General features: G+C 40.7%; 1 long non-coding RNA gene across 1 annotated transcript in view; it reads right to left on the bottom strand.

The window, feature by feature from the left end:
- LOC108722355 (uncharacterized) overlaps window positions 1-2,011 on the bottom strand; it is a 5,704-nt gene extending 3,693 nt beyond the window's left edge. The window contains exon 1 of the long non-coding RNA XR_001936607.1: window positions 1,913-2,011. This is a non-coding gene — a long non-coding RNA (uncharacterized lncRNA). The remainder of the gene's footprint in view (window positions 1-1,912) is intronic.
- Between the last annotated feature and the right edge of the window lie 5,231 nt (window positions 2,012-7,242).

Genomic DNA, 7,242 nt, shown 5'->3' with positions numbered 1-7,242 from the left:
GGCGACCGGGGACGACCAGCAAGGGAGGCCCGCCCGCGAGGGTTTTCGGGGTCACAAGGCGCCCCGTAGCAAGTCGCCACGCACGTCTTTGCGCGCGAAGGACCGCTAGCCCGCTAATTGGTCGCGTCAATGCGCGACGCGGCTGCGCAACCCCGTAGGGGGGAGCTCGCGAATTGATGGCGCATCGATCGCGATCCTGCTCGTCCTCTTCCGCTTCGAGCGACTCGACCGAATGCACGACCCGGCCCGGAAAAATTTGGAGAAGGACGAGCGAGAGGCCCCGAGAGAAAGGATCGTCGAAGGATCTGGCTATCGGTGAGGTTGCCCCTTGGGCGGATACCGGGTACTGTAAAGTCGCATGCAACGGGGCGGAGGATCATCCTCGCGTTCTGTTGTCGGCACGCGAATTTCGCGTTGGTGCGGTGGCCGCTATAAGCGGCGCCTTCTTTGTGTTACGGGTACGGCGTGGCCGGCGCCAAGTGTGAGAGGCTCTCGGACCCGCGTGCATGAGGCTATCGGGGATAAAGTCGAGCCACGAGGACGAGCCTCCTGGAGATCGCGACCTTGGCGAGGCGGAAGAGCTATCGCGTTAGATATCGCAAGCGCGAGCTCGGCGGTCGCGGGCATTTTCCGCGCGCGTATTACCGGTGGGTGTGTGTGCGTGGACGGGCACGCGCATGTTAGATTGGTTACCGTTACTCTGTGTCTGTCCTCAAGGTTATGAACTAGAGCGTCGCGTCGACGTGCGGGTACGCCGTCCGAGAAGAGGGCTTACTCTTAAAACTTTCCGCCGAGCCCCGCAACGGAATCTTCGGCTCAGCGGCGTGCATGAGCGTGCATGACGATTCGCGAGATCCCGACATCGAGTCGGCCTGTTTAATTTGCTTACTAAGTTAGCCGCTCGCTATCGCTCTCTCCGCGGCTATCGTGCCTGCCCGACCGCATGGCCGGATCGGTTCAATAGCGCAACTATCGTTCCGCTGCATTAGAGTCAATCTTCTCTGTCTAACGATAATCTTTTTCTTCCGCTATCTCGATGCTTTCAGTTATTGTACTGTCCTTCGCTTCTGCCTAGTAAACACGCTTATTATTTACTTAGTGGAGATAGTTGTGTTAACGCCCTGCCCTCGAAGATCCCGTCCATACTCCTGTTAACCGGGCCTTACCCGTACTCCCCCCCTCTGCCGTTAGGTAGAGCTAGCCAGCCCTCACGCGAGCGAGAAACGGCTCTCGGTTTTTGGTGATTCTTGGTGCTCCCGGAGTTTCGCGGTTTCCGTGTGGTTTGCGTTCCCGTTCGCGAAATCGACATTGCTTGGAAGCACGTCTGGCACCCAACTTTGTCGCGGCTCTCGATTCTCGCTCGACCGCGTGAGGTACCCTCTCGCAGGAGGGCCGTCGTCGGCCCTCTGATCCGATTGATCCGCCGTTCCCCGGAATGCGCTCCCGCGCGCGCTCCGTACCTAATCGACGCCGGAGAAAAGCGTGACAAATATATACTTATATACTTATATACTTATTATATATTTATATATTATTATATAAGTTATAATATGATATATAAGTTATACATATGATACAGTAGAAGAAAAGTCCGTTCAGCAGAAATCATAAGCTGTTGGCAGCGCAGCACAAAGCGCTCACTAAGTTGCTTTCTTCGCTGAATGCAGCCATAGAATGATGTTTATGTCGAGTATGTCCTCTAAAAGAAAAGCAAATATATTCATAACAAAGATAAATATACGTATGTATATGTATGTATATATATATATATATACACGATATTTACATACATAAATATTTACAATTAATTTTTTATATATATAAGAATGATTTCTAATCACTTTTTAAAAAGTCAAAGTTATTCAACTCTAAAAAATTTAAGATTAAGGGAAGATTCAGAGAGTATACTTACGTTCATCTTTTCCAACCTTGTTAAGCGGTTCACACTTATGATTCCTAAACACCTATGTATCAATAAAAATACCGTCACAATTGGCACAAATGAAATTAGAATCGAAATCCTATACAAATTAATAAGAAAAGTTAACCTCAATAAATTATATATCAAAAGTTAAAAAATCTTAATATAAAATTATTTTCTTATTTATTCTTAATATAAATTATATATTAAAAGTGCCATAATACTTGCCATTATAATTTTTTATTAACATTCGTCGACTAATTTTGTACGTTGCGTTTGGCTTAGCGTCGAGACACTACCGTGTCTCCAGATATTGAAAACAGAATAAAATGATGGAAATTGGTTTGCGGATACGTTCTAATATCATTTAATTCATCAAAATCACACTTGAACAGACTCGAAACACACTCTAACTCTCCTCCCGAGCAGAGGCGAAGTGTGTCGATTGAGTTTGAATAAAATTGTAAATGGAAAGCAACATGTGTCGATTTGTGTCAAGTGTGTCGACTCAGGGTGCGTTCCACTTAACGCCCGCAACGCTTGCAGCGCCCGCAAACCGTTCTACATAACGACTGCGATTGTTGTGGTCGCGATCAAACATCATAAATGACGTCATTAATCACGATCGAGTTCACGACGCCCATGGTTTGTAGGTGGGTCGGCCTGGTCGTTTCGTCATCTGCTATCGTTGTGCGTCATTTTACACAGACATTTTATTTTGTTTCCGGTATTATTAAGTTTTCAACATCGAAAAAATCTCTTTATATGATCCGGAAAGAGATAAATACTACTTCCCATTCGTCATCAGAACTCGATGAGTCTTCAGATTTATATTTTTTACAGCACAGTACGATTACCTCAATGGCATCCATGTTACAGACTATTCACACACAAAACTCGTTCCACTTAAGATTTCACCCGCAGAGCCTGCAAGCTAGTAGAACGGAAAATACTGTGGTCATAGTCGTGGTCGTTGCAAACTTTAAGACCCCGTGTCTCCTAAAAGGAAAGCCATACACTCACGTATACGCATGCACAAGCCAACGCGCTTTCGACAAGCTCGCATTGTAACAGATTTCAATATACAATAAATACTTCATTCCTATTTCATACACACACATATTTTGTTCTTATTGCTATCTTTTCTCTCTTCGCTATGAACTTCTTTTCGTTTTCCGACCGATCGTAATAATTCCGACGAGCTATCCCGCGCGAAAAGTCAGGTAGTTACGAGTTAACCTTTACACTGTAACGCTCGAAAAAATTACATTATTAGTAACACTCGCGCCGGTCTGACAGACCGCTATTGTGCTTCCGTGCTTATCGTACTAATTTTATAAGTTCCTTATAATAATAAAATGTATGTCTTCAACTATTATGAATACTTGTAGATAGGGAAGTGGGAGAAAAATATTTTAATATGAAAATTAGCAAAAAGATTTCATATATGAAAGAAATAAAATATATTTCAACGATAGTAAACATAGAACTTAAATTTAAATTTGAATAAAGAAGAAAATAATTTTTCTTACAAATCTTTCTTATGCAAAATATTTAAAAAAGACTCTCTGAACTTTTAAAGATATTTGGCATACTAGTCAAACAATGTATGCACACCTTTGGCGAGCACTGTAAACAATCTCACACTTCGTGCATTTATATGATGTTTTACGCTTTAATTTATAATCACATAACGTGCACATTTGTCTTTTTTCGAGGATATCAGTTCGTACATTATGGGTGCTTGTCTGTGGCTTATTTACTGATATTAACGTATCTTTTACCACATCAAGTTCTTTATAATTTTTTGGGGGCAATTGTCGAATTTTCATGCTGTTAATAAAAGAAGTTTGGGGTTAAAAAACATCTTAACCTCAAAATATAATAATAAAATGTAACCACAAATTATAAGCACACCAGTAAATAAGAATTAAAACTTGTAAATAAGACGTAGATGAAGAAATACATATATGATCAATATTGCGGAAAAGTAACGTAAATGGTATTTCCGGTCTGTGGGGCCACTATAATTTTACAACTATCCCATGTTATAGTTTTTGTTCGCAACGAAAGACAACGGAACCACTGCAATGCTTGGTGGGAACAGATAATATACGAAGGTACTATGAGTTTAAAGCGCGTCTAACAAATGTCAAAGAAATTATTGACAAGTAAAGTTTTAATAGCGGTTTGTGAGACCGACGTTACAGTTTAAAGGTTGAGACTGTAGTATCTGTATTTTAATTTTTCATTTGATACATTAGTTTTTTTTAGGAGTAATAATTTTTAACAGAAAATTGAAGCTGCCATTACTTGGATTAGAATAAGAAGACCTTCAATAAGAATATCCTCGAAGAAAAATTAAAACTACTATTAATTAGGTTGGACGCTTAAGTTTTATTCGAGAAGCACGTATTCTTAGTTTGTACTTACATGATTAGATTTCTGGGCGAAAACTTTTGTAAAAGTAGTCTTCATGTGTATCGGATAACGTGCGTTGAAATATTCGCATCTTTAAGAAATTCAAATAACTGATTAATAGTAAAAGCCTTTTCCTGAATTACCTTTAAATTCTATTTCCCTTTTGTCGCAGGATCTAACATGCTAGTAACTAAATAAATAATAAGTGTATCCCATTTATCAGTAAGTTCCTTTGATTGTTGCAACATTGGTAAGTGTTTTTTAAGGTTGTCTAGTAATTTACGTAATGACTCTGCCGATTCTTTCGTTATTGGAAATAGGTTAAATAATTCACAAACGTGATGATTAATAATTAAACGCGTATTCTGAAACCGTTGAACCAACAATTCTTAGACAATAGGGTAGTTTTCATCTGTGGTTCGTATTGAATCAATCGTTTTAACGGCAGCATCTGACATTGCGGATCTTAAATAATGGAATTTTTGGACTGCGGCTAACTTAGAATTATTGTGAACTAAAGTTAAATATGTTGAAGAACTGTTCCTACTGTTTGTAATTTCCACTGAAGGTTGGCAGAGCAATTACGGGCAGTCGCGCTAGCGTCTGATCTATATCCTCGTTACGGAGTCGCATTATTAACCTGACTGTTGGCGGAGGTACTCGACCTCTCTCTTCTAGATTGCGCAAGTTCCTGAATTTCTGGCTCGGAGAGGACCACGTCAATTTTTGTTTGTAACGTGTCATATTCGCGCCACAGTGCATTGTGTTTTTTAATCACGATTGTAATGCTAAACTATTTTCGACGTTATCCGCGTAGTTCTCTAGAAGCGTTTAAAATCTAGTTACACACACACGACCCTTGAGTGTCGCTCGTTGATGTTTCAAAAGGTCTAATACTTCCATCGCGCTTATACTTACAATCTAACCTGACGACACAAGATACGCTTATCGATTGTGTAATGCAGTCGTCGTTGTGATGTCGTGATGGCAGTGTTGTGTCGCGTTTGCGCAGTGAGAAAAAAGACAATATCGCATCGCGGACTCGTTGTCCTTGATGATGAGCAAGAAAAAATACCGATTCTGGTTGTCCAGCGTAATTCCTCGATTCCAAGTACAGAACGTCGACCGACGCTGGCAGCGAATGTATCGCTCGAACTGATCAGATAAACCCTCGATCTAATTAGTCTGTTTTCTCAAAAGGATCAGTAGCTTTGGCAATGTGGACTGTGCTGGAAGTGTCATGCTGAGCTTCCAGAAAGTTCGACGTCGTGAGTTCTATACACTTCGTTATCAGGAGACGCGATAGTGTCTCCGGCCATGTTCAACTATCCTAACTACTTTAGGATTAATGAAAATGAAAATGAAAGACACTACAAGTCTCTTATCCCGAGCCACGAAAGTCCATTTTTAGGGGGTACAGAACTACTAAAATATAAAAAATTTTAAATAGCACATAACACACCCTGAAAGGCGGCATCGCCACGAGTAATTTGCGCCAAAAAAAAAATAAAAGTCGGTGAAGCCGTTCTGGACATACAGGCTGTCGAAAAGTAATGATATTCATGAAAAATGAAGTAACGTCTTCTTCTTCTTCTTCTTCTTCTTCTTCTTCTTCTTCTTCTTCTTCTCTATCCGCAGCCACATGCACCTCTCTCACCTTTCACTCACACCTCCCCAACTTCGACCAACTCCACCCCCTCCCACCACCGCTCCTCCCCCCACCACCCCCACCTGCAACCAACCCTCTATTTTCCTGTCTCATTCTCTTTCGTCTTCTCTCAGCCTCTTTCGTCCTCTCTCACCCTCACCTGCTGAAAGTGTCCGATGGTCACACAGAGTCGTGACCTTGACAATATGAGTCAGGGTCATTTTAATTTTTTAAGATAGCTTCGTAACGCGTGATGGTGACTGCTACAACCTTCCGAAGGTTGTTCGGTGTGATGACCTTCGTAATGCGTGGTAGGGTCAAAGTCATCGGAAGTGAACTCTCCATTTTAATTTTTATATGTATCTTTGAGTGTGCTCTTTGCTATTTAACATTTTATTTATATATATTTTGAGTAACAAATCTAACTAAGACTCCTTATAAATCAAAAGAACTAAGAAAGAATATGGGCAATAGGAATCAAGCGCGGAAGACGTTGCGCAAATAATACGATTATAAAGCGTAAAACTTCTTTATTTTACTAAACACGCTTACAGGTTTCGACTCATTTTTGAGTCTTCTTCAGAGACAACATAAACTCACATATATAAAATGTAACAAATATTAACTTGTCATGGTGAGCTCCCCCGTATCGAGAATAGAAATGCCAGAATTAAACCCAGATAGGAATGAAATAAAGAAAAAAGAAAAGAAATTTTTGGAAATCTCGAAATAGAGAAGATGAAAAACTAATGTGTTAGAAAATTTATATTTTTAAATTATAATTGATTATCCCGAAAGTTAGGAAGCTCACCATGGTCACAAGGCACCATATCGCAAACAATACTATTAGTAATTCAAAAACCGGTTTCTGATATGTTGGCCAGTCAGTAACAGACACAGTGAGTCACTTTTAGATTTAGTTGGTCTTTATTGAGATAACAATTAGAAAACTAACGTTAAAAAGTTAATCAAATTCAAGAAAAAGAATTTTGAAAATAATTTAAAATCGACGCGCTAGAAAGACTTCTTCCTGTGTACGAGCAACACTGACTGACTAGACGTGACAACAATTCGACCTTTTATAGCTCGTCGATGATCGGGAGGTAGGCCTTGGAAAGCCCCTCCATATCCGTCTGCATGTTAAGTCCGTGCGTTTGTTTCCTGATGAATATCATTTCCGAAATCAGTCTCTTCCTGTAGTGAGGTTCCTCGTCCAGTATCCCTAATCACTACAACATCCAAACATTTAATC

Source organism: Mycetomoellerius zeteki, unplaced genomic scaffold (assembly GCF_001594055.1).
Source record: "Mycetomoellerius zeteki isolate Tzet28-1 unplaced genomic scaffold, Tzet1.0 scaffold200, whole genome shotgun sequence".
In the NCBI taxonomy this organism is placed as follows: domain Eukaryota; kingdom Metazoa; phylum Arthropoda; class Insecta; order Hymenoptera; family Formicidae; genus Mycetomoellerius; species Mycetomoellerius zeteki.
The sequence above is the reverse complement of the archived record's forward strand: the minus strand, read 5'-3'. Positions and strand labels throughout refer to the sequence as shown.